The 12,571-nt window shown below is 36.5% G+C and overlaps 1 long non-coding RNA gene and 1 other non-coding gene across 6 annotated transcripts; one reads left to right on the forward strand and one right to left on the reverse strand.

The window, feature by feature from the left end:
• The first annotated feature begins 239 nt into the window (after nt 1-239).
• On the forward strand, nt 240-346 carry LOC130460193 (small nucleolar RNA R71). Its single transcript, XR_008920136.1, has one exon. It is a non-coding gene; the product is annotated as a small nucleolar RNA R71 (small nucleolar RNA).
• A 3,549-nt stretch (nt 347-3,895) lies between these two features.
• On the reverse strand, nt 3,896-12,198 carry LOC110801316 (uncharacterized). 5 transcript variants are annotated; one of them, XR_008918882.1, is made up of 4 exons: nt 7,947-12,198; nt 6,154-7,811; nt 5,280-5,655; nt 3,896-4,200 (listed from the first exon to the last, which is right to left on the reverse strand). It is a non-coding gene; the product is annotated as an uncharacterized lncRNA (long non-coding RNA). The 5 variants fall into 5 exon arrangements; XR_008918881.1 differs by having other exon boundaries at nt 5,423-5,666; XR_008918878.1 differs by having other exon boundaries at nt 5,323-5,666; nt 7,947-12,197.
• Between the last annotated feature and the right edge of the window lie 373 nt (nt 12,199-12,571).

Below are 12,571 nucleotides of genomic sequence, written 5' to 3' on the forward strand. Positions count from 1 at the left end.
GTAGGGCAGTTAGCTGAGCAGTAAGCTGTTCAATAGAATTCATCTCATGCTTAACACCTCGGTCGGCAAAACCTCTAGGATTCCCATATTGGGCACTATGGATGGCCATCTCCTCAATCACCTCCAAAGCTCTAGGCACTTCCAGTTGCATAAATCTCCCACTGGCAGCTGAATCCAAAAGACACCTAGACTCATTACCCAGACCATTGTAAAACTGCTGAACCAGGAACCAGTCATCCAAACCATGGTGTGGGCACTCTCTTTGCAATTCCTTGAATCTCTCCCAAACTTCGAACAAACTCTCATCTACTTGTTGAGAGATACCTAATATCTGACCCCTCAGACGAGCTGTCTTCTCAGGTGGGAAATATTTAACATAGAATGCAAGGGCCAAAGAATTCCAATCGGTGATTTTCATAGCTGCGCGGTTGAGACTGTTAATCCATAGCTTGGCCTTCCCACTCAATGAAAATGGAAAGAGTATCTCCATAGTCTGCTCCGGTGTTAAATTCTTCTGCTTAATGGTGGCACAATACTGAATGAAAGACTGAATGTGGAGATTGGGATCTTCACCCTTTTCCCCACCGAATTGGTGTCTCTCGATCATGTTTATCAGCTGGGGTTCAATCTTGAAATTCTCGACCGCAATGGAAGGCATGATTGCCTTGGGAAGCATAGACAGACTTGGTTTAGAATAGTCTGTAAGCCTTGGCACAAGTGGGGGTGGTGGTGCTTGGTCACCCATCTCTGAATCTGTATGGAATAGATTGCTAATCAGATAGTCGGATTCAGAGTCGGAATAGTCTCTCAACTGTTCAACGAATCTGCGCCGTCTACGAAAGGTCCGTTCAGGTTCAGGATCGAACGAAGTCAGGTCGCTGGTATGGACAGTCCTGGGCATAAACAAGCAAGAACTAGAAAACAGTCGTGAGATCCGGTCTCAAGGAACAGGAGTCCCTTGAGAAGTGACAAACAATAATCCAGAAAAACAATTAATAACAGAAAATAAAACCGTTTCCCCGGCAACGGCGCCAAAATTTGACAGGCTAAATCGCAATCCTATCAAAGATAAACCTAACGTTCACCAACTAAAAATATAGCAAGGGAAGCAAGGATCGTATCCACAGGGAAACAATGTTCTTTCTACTATTAATCGGCAATTCTAGACTATTGGGAAACAAGAATATAGGTTGATTTGTATAATGAAACTAGGATGATAATAAAATAGGGAAAAATCAGATATTAAAAGGTCTAGGGCACAGGTTCACCGATGAACAACATTCCAGGATGACAACAATCGATAATAATCAATAAAACAGTTAATTAGACTAGCATGCTCTCTCGAATCGATACTAATCATAGACTTAGAATTAACGGGCTCTCGCTACGTATTAATCCCAATTCTACCTATTGAAACAAGCCTAAACATCAAATTGCATCTCTCGAATCTTAATTTGATATTGCGAAACTAATACAATCAAACCTGCGCAAATCTAATTGCAAAGTAGATAAGGGCAATCAATAGGAATTAACAGCTAAACCAACAATCAACAACAATTAATCATCCTTTCACATTCGTTCATGGATTCCCAAAACCCTAGAAAATCAACTACTCACACATATTAACAATAAGCAAAGCAATTGGCATGATTGAAAACATAATTAAAGCTTAAACAAAGAATTGAAATAAGGAATAATACCTAATTGAAGAACAATGGCAAATGAAAGCTTCGATTTTTCTTTGATTGAAAATAAACTAAGTGTTTAGAACAAATTAGAGAGAGAAAATTAAACTTGGAAAAATAAACTAAGGGTTTAGTGCTGGAAAATAAGATATCCCTAAAAAATAAAACAAGTTTGCTTATATAGTTTTGCCAAAATAAGGCCTAAAAACGGAATTAAAAACGCGAAAAACTGCTGGAGGTTGGCGTCGCCCGATCGGGCGAATCACTCGATAGTCGGCCCGATCGGGCCAAAATCCGCCCGATCGGGCGGATTGCGAAATCTCCACAAAGCCTCCAGATTGACTGCCCGATCCGCATCGGGCGAGCTGCGGGCGCGCGTTGATGAACTTGGCTTGCTTATAATTCCGCCCGATGGTTGCATTTCGCCCTCAGCTTCCAGGGCGATTTGCAATCTTCAATGTATCTCGCCCGTATCGCCAAGTCTAACTCCCGGGGCTCAACCATAAGCATCTAAGGCTCCCGAAAGTCGACGATGGAAGTCCCGAACTTCTCGGACTCATCTAGTGGCCTTGATCAACAATGAAACGGGTCTAAAACGACCAATTTCTCATAATCAAACCTGAAACTCAAGGCACACTCAATAGCACACATTAGTACTAGAAACGGCTCCTAAGAGCACGTTTGATACATAAAAGTACTAAGGGACGGGGGTGAAAACTCTATATAAAACGCATATATCAGTGCGTCAGGCCCAGGCTTTTGAGATGCAGCGCCAGTTCATGGTCGCTGCCTTATCAGTATCCTTCCCCTCCGCAGGGAACCTATCGTCCTCCCGGTACTCTTCGTATTTCGGAGCAGGAGCCTGCTACCCCTGGGACGGAGCTAGATCAGGATCTGGAGCGCTATAGGAGCCGAAAAAGGAACAAGGAGCTTGTGGTTGACATTACGGCTGATGATGACTCGGACTGATCCTGCATGGTAGCGAGTTCCATCTTGCCTTGGTTGGATTTTGTATGGATTGTTTTTGTATGGATTTTGTAGGTTTATATTTGGAGCTTGAATTTTGTATGGTTGTATGGTTTTGAACTTGAATTTTGTAAGGTTTGGAATTTTTGGATCTTGTATGGATGACAATTTGAATTTTGTATGGTTGAAAATTTGAATTTTGTATGCTTTGTGTGTGCTTTTGAAATTTGTAGCTATATATATGCATGAAAAATTTGCAAAATTTTTCCCATTTTTTCGAGTGTATATACCCACTATAAGCCCCCAACTTTTTCTTATGCATATGCAGACTCGACTTAGGAAGCCGATCTAGGACTAGAATGCTTGAATTTTGAACAGATTGACCCGAAATCGGCCCGATGCACTGACTCGGACTGCTTGAAATTGCGCGGCTTACGGCTTTGGAATCTTGAATTATTGGGGCTGCACTTAGCTGTCCAAAGCTTTAAAGAGTGCGTACTCGGAATAATAAAGGGGACGGTGACCTCGTCCTTTTTGCAGACCCCTGCGTCTGGCGTAGGCTTCAGCGTCCGGCGTCGGCGTACTACCATGAGGGCTGATTTTTTGTATAAATAGGGAGCTTTCTGGATCATACTTTGCATCACTAGTACATAATTAACTTTAGGTAACACCGAAAAACTGTTACATAAAGGGGGTAAAGTGTTACCATAGATCATAAGTAACACTTTGTGGGTGATACATCTGCTCTTGCTACCTATTCTATTAGGTAACACTTTGAATAACATATGATAACACTTTTACTAGTGTTACCAAAAATAATTTTATGTAACACTTTTCCGTTCCTATTGTAGCACTTTAAAAGTGTTACTCGTAATATCTTAGGTAACACTTTTTAACCATTGGTATCACTTTTTTATATCATCTTTTGATTTACAGTAACACTTTATTGAATCGTAGGTATCACCTTTCACCATATAACGTAACACCTTGTTCAGTATTTAGGAACACTTTTCTAATCTTAGGTAACATTACATATTTAACACTTTTTAATATCTATTGTAACACTTGCAAAGTAATGCTTTTCATTAAATATAATAATTTAACAAATATTACAAAATTGGTTCATAAATAATAAAAATAATATTTATCATAAATAATTATACTACATTAAATTAAATAACTATAATTGTATAATAACAATATATGAAAAAGTTATTATAAGAACACTAATATTAAACATAATAAAAAGAAGAATAGTAATAATAATAATATGAATCCGAAATAGTTATTGCACGAATGTGCACATGTCATTTTGAAGGTTAACCTAATAAACAACTCTCTAATGTATTTCATGTACGATCTATGAAAATTACATTATTATGTTCAAAATAAAAACCAATTGATCATATCTAAACCTAAAATGTATAATCCAAAACTAATTTGAATGTCTTCTATCTTTTCTTCTTCAATTGCTTTCCCTTACGTGTGCATGATTCTCAATGTCAACTTAATCTTCATTTGCTATCGGATCCAATCCATCATCTTGATCCTATAAGAAGTATAAAATTAATAAGATCCAATATCCATAATCAAGAAAAGCACAACTACAAGGATATTATCAGAGACACCTCTACTAATGATATTGCGATTTCTAATATTTTATGGTATGCAGGTACACGAAGAGAGGCTAGGAGAGCCTACAATAATGTATGTCTTCATCAATGGTACGTGGAAGCAGAAAAAAGGGAAAGGATAACCGGTTGTATAGTTGTATATGTCTAAAGAGATTGTAACTTAACTACTACTTAAGATTCTTACAGTGTTCTTGCCTGAGTAAAACTTTGAAGATGCATGAGATACATCCTGTATTTGAGTGTAGAAAAAATGTACCATATAATATGGAAATAACCTAAAGGAAAGTAATATGATATGTACAACTGCAAAATTGTACATGGTGTATAATCCTTCCATTATCTACTAGTGATGACTTCTTATAAAAAACTAAGATGCAAGCTACTAGTTGCCTTACTGATTAGCAGTGTCACTTGTTGCAGTACCTGTCTAAAAATTTGTTAAAGCAAGTGGTCTAGAAAACAGATGCTCTATCATAAAGCTCATTAGGCGGAGCAAGTAAAGCCTGGGAAGTAAATCTGAATTACAGGAAGTATAATAGCCAGGCCTTTATAAAGGGGGATTAGAAGAAATTTCAGGCTGCAAACAGTCTCAGACCTGGAGGACATCATCGCAGAAAACAAGACAAACAGTCTCAGAATTTGTTTTGTATTGGTTTGTATTAAAAAAAAAAAAAAAAAAAAAACTCTTCTCCTTTAGTTACTGCAAAATTTTGCTGACTGTTTTTCTCGTGTGAGTTCTCTAATGAGGTTTGGAGTACTATCTTACATTGGATGAGTTATCAGAGAATTAATGGGGCTTGGTATTTTGAAGTGCAGTTGGTAGAGCAGCATAACAATTATTTTGTTCCACATAATTTGTATAGAATGGCTGTTTTGAAAAGGACTATCCAGATATTCAAGTAAAATCCTTAAGGGAATCTTCAATCTAACAGAGTTCAATGAAAAAGTAAATGATAGATGCATGCAACAAGCTTAGGATCTTGTTGTAAATAACCTTTTAAGTAAGTTTTCTGAATAATGCAGGGATTTGAAAGTACCGGGCCTTTCTTCAGAGGGTTTGTTGCTCATATATACGAGAAGATCCCAACCGTAACCTTTTAAGTAAGTTTTATGAATAATGCAGGGATTTGAAAGTACCGGGCCTTTCTTCAGAGGGTTTGCTGCTCATATATACGAGAAGATCCCAACCGAGACCTGATGTTGAACCTAATTTCAGTGCAAGGTAGTTGCAGCGACATGTTCGATACCATTTGATTTTCAACAGTAACATCCCCTTTACTTATCAGCAATCACACCAACCTACTGCAGTAGCTCACCAAGCATCCAAGAATCTGCAGAACCATAAACTACCAATTGCAGCAACACATCAACTGCAACAATTCTGCCAAAAAAAATTTAGTTGCACCAAGTTCGGACAACAACTATATTTAGATATCTACAAACAAATTGAGACTAATGGCAAACTAGCCTTCATATAAGATCAAATTAAAAGTAAGTTGCTTGTGTAAATAGGAGCTTAAGTTACGAGCAGGAGATCATAAAATGGATAGAATTAAGTTCTAAGACCCTCCCTCACATTTGAATAGCACAATTCACACTACATAACATCAAAAGAATGAATAGAATTCATAACCCCAACAAACCCTAATAAAAATATCAAACTAATCAATCAATCAGCACAACAATCCGCATAAAAACACAGAACTGATTCTAGAGGAAGAAGTGATGCCTCACATATGATAAATCAGAGAGTGTACACATTAAGTGACACAAACTACCCAAAATTAGATTAGCCTACTGCTAACAATGGTTGAAATAACTAAATTCAAAGCTTTCTTGTTCAAAGCATATCAAAGCAGAATACTTACAACACCAGGTCAAAGCTTTAATTTCTTGAAATAGAATACTGCTAAAACAAGTTGAAATAGCCGTCCACAATCTAGCTCTTGATCCATGAAAGCTCCCAACACATGGTCATCAACACTGAGCGCTTGCCCTCTTATTTGCAGGAATTCCCCGTGGATCCTTCTGACGCTTCTCTAGAAACTACACCCATCTGATCGCAAATTTCATCATCAAGATTGGTATAAATACGAGTAAAAGGAAAGGAAATAACAACCAACAACAATGATTCCCTGTGATGAATAAATGCTCTAAATTAAAAAACAACAGAAATAATGCACCAGCTAAAACAAGAAGAAAGTAACTGATAACATGGGAAAATAATTACAAAAATCCATTATAGAAATCAACTTATTACATGCGAATAGAAACTGAACTCAAAAGTCACTGAACCAAGCCTCATCTAAAACTGGGTAAAATTTAATCAACTTTAAGCTAGGAAATACTAGTTAAATTTGGGAAAGGGAGAGGAGTAATAATATCAATAAAACATCTTAACTCAGAACACTATAAAACCTTAAACTTCTTTTTTTAAGATTCTTGTGTCTGAAATATTGTTACAGACCACATTATTATGACTGATACCGCTCTGACATAAAATATTGATAACTACCAGTTTATAAAAAAGAGAGCTTAATCACACACAAACAAACAAGAATCAATCCAATTAATCCAATTGTTCCTCAACCAACCAAGAATTCAAGAAAATCAAAACCTAATTGCAACAATATAGCAGTTCATTTAACAACGATACCTATTTTAGTATCTATGTATTTATTCGAAGAAAACACTGACTTAGAATGTCGAAATTTAACAAAGATTTCAAAGAATTTCACTTATTCTCTATAACTCGAGATCTCCGCAAATACCAAAATTATCCGGCAATCAGAACCTAATCAGAATTTAAAATTACAATTAATCAAAATAATGATATGCTATAAACTCAATACTCCGCCTGTCCCTTAATACTCGACCTGTTTTGATCGGACACGCTTGCCAATGCACAACTTTGACCATTAATTTCTTTAACTACATATTATAAAAACTTATAAACATATTAATATTTTGAAAGTATATATATTAAGATGAAGCCAACAATATATTATATACTAACATTTGTTTTCATGTACTATAAATAAAATAGGGTCAAAGTGAATTATGTGAATAGTGCAAAAAGTCAAAACAGGTGGAGTATTAAGGGACGGAGGGAGTATATATTATCATGATAATTGAAAAATACCGGGTGATAATTTCACGAAATACAATCTTACAAGAATGAATAATACATCAATTAATAAAGAGAAGAGACAAACGGAAACCAGACAGAGAGAGTGGAGCTCATTCGTAAATTGAACTGCGGCGGCGATTAGGGCGGCGTTCTGAAGCGGTGACAGTGCCTAACTTCCCATTCTCTTTAAAGACTTCATCCCTTCAGGCCTTCGGGGTTTGAAGAATATCGAGGTTTGAATAATACAAAGTAAAAGATGGCTAACCCCTTTCCTTTCCCATAAAATTAATTTTATTTATTGAATATTTATATAGCCGCCCTTTACCCCATCTCAGAAATCTCACCAACCTCCAGCAGTAGCTTTGCCAGCAAGTAAGGAAGTCTACAACACAAACACTGCAACAATGCCCCAAGTAGACATCAGAAAGCAATTGGCTTGCGATATAGGAGAAATAGCTTGAAATCAAAATAAACATCAGAGTACTCCAATAAGAAATTAAATACCAAGAGAGAAGGTGAAATAATGCCTACCTTAATGTGGGAATGTGGTCGCACTGGATGAGCCATGGGACCTAAATCCTAAGACACGAAAGATAAAACACTTTTAGATGGTGTTAACTACATCTATCAAAAACAAATATAATAAAAGTAGGATGGTTACTAATGGAGGTGACTAAAATACGTTCAAGCATGACATTAGCCAAGTATATGAGTTAAAGGTCTCATCAAGTTAAGTAACCTGGGGAAATTGATAACTCTGAAGCTTTGAGACATCAGCAATCCTCTTTACAGGGTGGCTTCCCATGCTAGATGAAATTCTTAAATGATGAAATTTATTTTATGATAAATTAAATAAATAATAGTGTTATCCTAAGCAACTAGAACCATCAGACCTCACCAAAAGCTTAATAGCATTAACATTTTGCCGACTTTGAGACTAACAACAGCAAGATCTACCGCATTCAGCATCAGGCACCTTTGGTGATTGAGTCCGGGGGTTTAAACCTTGAACTTCTGTTCTGAGTGAGAAGAAAGAACCACGTCTTATACTCTATACATCGTGTTACCACTTAGGAGAGTCCTGTGTTTTTTTAAGACAACTATTACAGATTCATAAAGGATAGTACTTGATCACGGAAGATAGTTAGTCCTTCCTTTAGGCTCTGTTGGAACCAGTCATGGCATGTAACTCTGCAGCAGAAATCATGTCAGAGTACTAGTAACAGTGAAGGTGGCAGAAAAAAAGCAAGCAAGTCTTATAAAACACGTAGTATGAAGTACTAGACATCGAACTATTGATATTTAAAGACTTGATTGTTGAGCTTGTTCAAGATGATGCAGCACAAGTACAAGCTCATAAACACAGAAAGAAGTAACCTTTCCCTGTATCTTTATTAACATAACTCTTTTGCTTTAGAAGTTCCACTCTTGTATTCCGCTTTCTTTCTTATAGTTTCTTCTTTTTCTTATAACTTAATTGTCTCGCAACACATGTTAATTGGCAGTATAGAATGTCGTAATTTTGTAAAGAAAAAAACTAATTTACTCTCATACAATGTTGATTTATCACAGAGAACTGTTATTAAGAGTTCTTCTAAACTGTTTTCCAGATTATGTAAAAGTGATTATGTAAGAGTGGCTCATCTTCTGTTGTGTTGTTTTACTTTCACTTCATACCATTTTCAGCCGTGCAAGGGAAAAAAGTATACACATAATAAAAAAGTGATACAGAAACACTGATGCAAAATATAAAGCTTTAGAGGAGTTTCCGTCTTCACAATAACAGCAGCAGGGATCACCCAGACAAAATTCTTCAAAATAAGAATTAGAAGCTCTAACCGAATTACCTCACATCCACTATACCTCAAAGTAGACCTCCCTTCCACTTGGATGCTGTTAATGACAAAGAATACCTCTTATGTTACCATAAAAGGAAAATTGTGTTACAAGTTTACAACCCCCTTCTTCAATCCAAAAGCTGATTAGCCCTCTGTCTGTAGTATCAACCCACCTGGTGATTCTATTGGAGTAACCTAATAATTCTGCTGCTCTCGATCAGTCATCCAAAAGTCAGTCAGGGTTACCAAATTGTCCATTCTCCTATCTAAGATCACAAAGCCAAATTGTTCCACTGTTTGATGTTCAATAGGAACACCTCACCGACAACATATAAAAAACCGGAATTATTTTAGGAAGGATGGTTTGTTGGAAAATTGCAAAATGTTCTTCCCTCTCGAGGAAGAAGAGAACCGGGAAAATGAGGTGACAAGGAAATAAGCGACATCCTTCTAAAGAAGGGTCATTGTAATAATTGTGGTTGATAAAGAAGAAAACTCAGAAATGGCAGACGAATCAAGGATACTGATATTACCAAAGACGCATAAAAACTCGTTCCAGATAACATACAAAAGGTTATAATCATTATGCCTATACATAGATAAAACCCCAAACGAATGGAAGAGAGTTGAACATGGAGCACGCAGAATATTACCCTACTTTGGAATACAAAGAGCTTAAAGACTTGGAATCCCAAAGGCATTGATCTCCACACACCCACCATGCATGAATACTCCTATCGAAAGTGAAAAGAGCCAATTCATAAACAATAGTACAATGCGAGCTACTTCCTATTTAGACTAAAGAATAGTGACAACACAAAAATACTTTTTGAAAACCCATTTTACGTTTGCCTCGATTATCTGGCAAATTGGACCCCTTTAAATTCAATGAAATAACTTCAAACTACCCATTTACAGCATATCCCCTACCAGATCATAAGCTCCATAATTACTTTGAGTGCTGACAACCCTTTTTTTCCAGGCAGAAAAGTAATTACATCAGCCCTGCGATCTTCATCGGATAACTCTGTCTTTTTACAAGAAAACTTAAAGGCAAGTAGGCAGCCCCTATCTAGGTTATCCACCCTATGATCATTCGAAAATACTTCTTGGGCTGATATTTTCAGCTTGTTCACCTTAAGATGATTCCCAACAGTAAATGAGGGAGGTGTAGTGAAAGAAGAATGCAATCCACAGACAAGTTTGAGCTTCTGAGCTCCCTCACAGCATGAAGCATCAGAAAAGCTGACAGCGTTCCTAGTATGAAAATGGAAACCAGAAATGCAATGATGACCACCAACTGATTAAATGATAAACACCTCTTTCTAACACCTTGAGGATGGAAAACCAACTGTCTGCTATCAGCACATCGGTAAAATAACCATCTTAGAGCATCCAAGACAACCACACCAGAGAGGTTAATGAACTTGTTTCTCCTGTTCTTACACAATTGCAGCAGCACAGATCCATTGACATCTCGAATAGTTTAGACTCTTTACCCAATATTCTTCCTTACATTTACAAAACAGGAAAAACTCAATTGCTAGCCATCTGAAATATTGAAGAGATCAAGACTCAAGCGAATTTCCCCATAGAATATTTTCTTTGACTCTCACAGCAAGCCCCATTGCTACAGCAGCCCCTGGTTTCCTGCCGTCTCTCACTGGAAGGAATAGAAACACTCGAGGAAGGTGACACTTAGACCACGACAACATATAACAGAAGCTTTAAACAACTACTAGTACATTACAAGTGTACGACCCTCACACCAAAAAAGTATGCCCAAAGATGACTCACCAGGGAGGATTTCAGTTTGAAGACGGCCACCCAAAAACTTAAAGTGCCTAGAGTCTACGAACACCATTCTTCATTACTCATGAGTCACCCACTTGAAAATCTTTGTACTGCTTTACCTCATCACATCTTTAATTTGTTCATCTTCTAGTTACTGACATTCAATCTAGCTTCACACATATCTTTTAATACTTCTCGACAACCTTGTTTCTAGTCAAAAGTCACAAGACATGTCATTTAGTTTTTATACAACTGCTTCACTCCCTGAATCTAAAATGTAAATACTTAAGGTCTCCAAGGGACAATCCAAGTTAATTTTGGGTAAAACAAGAATTCTACTCACGCGAAGATTAATATCAGATTCTGCAATTTGGTCAGAACTTTTCTGCATTACAATAATGTTCCGATGGACATACTTTGTGTTTTAAACAGATTCTACTCCAGGTTGCTACTTTCTAATGGGTGTTGTATTAAGAAATTGCCTCGTCAATATGTTTAGTAAAGTCATAAGTTCACAGGATATTACAGAACACAACAGCTTTCTATTATTAATTTGTAATTCCATTTATCACTCTGATATATAAAAACAAATTATAAAAAGAAACTTCATGAGTCATGTCAATTGTTCTTCTAAAATTTTAATTTTTCATTTGGGAAAACATTCAATATCCATCACTCAATGCAAACTCGAAATACCAAACACTTTATCACCACCAAAAACCAATAACACACAAGAAAATTCAGAATCAACAAACCAAACTCGAAATACTGAATCAAGAAATCAAAAAAAAAAACACTAATTCAAACGCAAAGCCAATATCCCGTTCAGAACCCAATCGAAATATTAAAGGCTATAATCTAGATTATAATACTTCATAGATTATTGAAAATTTAATGATTAAATAACCAAATAAATTAAAAACATCCACCATAAATCGGAAAATGCCTGAAATTCGAAAGCACGTATTCGATGAAACCCAAAATCCCGATCGAGACGACGACTGATTTTGTGATGAAATTGCGCGAGACGGAACTGGTTTAAACCTAAGGGACTATCGTGGCTGGGAAAAGGAAACCTTTGAGAAATTGACCTTTTTCTTTTTCGTTTTCTTATTGTCGGCGAATTCCTAATTTATTTTGGCTCAAATTCTATTTTTTTTTTTCTTTGGCGGCATTTTGACTTTTTCGATGAATTGATAAATTTCGGGATTAACGCTTAAGCTAAAATTGAAATTTTAAAGTGTTACCAAAGTGTTACAAATTAGTGTTATTTAATATCAAGTGTTACAAACAAGTGTTACCTAATATGAAAGTGTTACTAAAGTGTTACGTATATATCCATTAATTTTGCAACTTTAAAAGTGTTACCATTTTATGTTACATAAGGTCACTTTTGTACTAGTGTTCCCTGCTTTTCTTTACATACTGTTTCCTCACGAAAAAAAAGAAGGAAAATGGCCGTGTCTTTTGAAAATGCCTTGAACTCTTGGCTTGGTTCGCTAGGCAAGATGGAGAAAGGGGAGC

Source organism: Spinacia oleracea, chromosome 4 (genome assembly GCF_020520425.1).
Source record: "Spinacia oleracea cultivar Varoflay chromosome 4, BTI_SOV_V1, whole genome shotgun sequence".
NCBI lineage: Eukaryota > Viridiplantae > Streptophyta > Magnoliopsida > Caryophyllales > Amaranthaceae > Spinacia > Spinacia oleracea.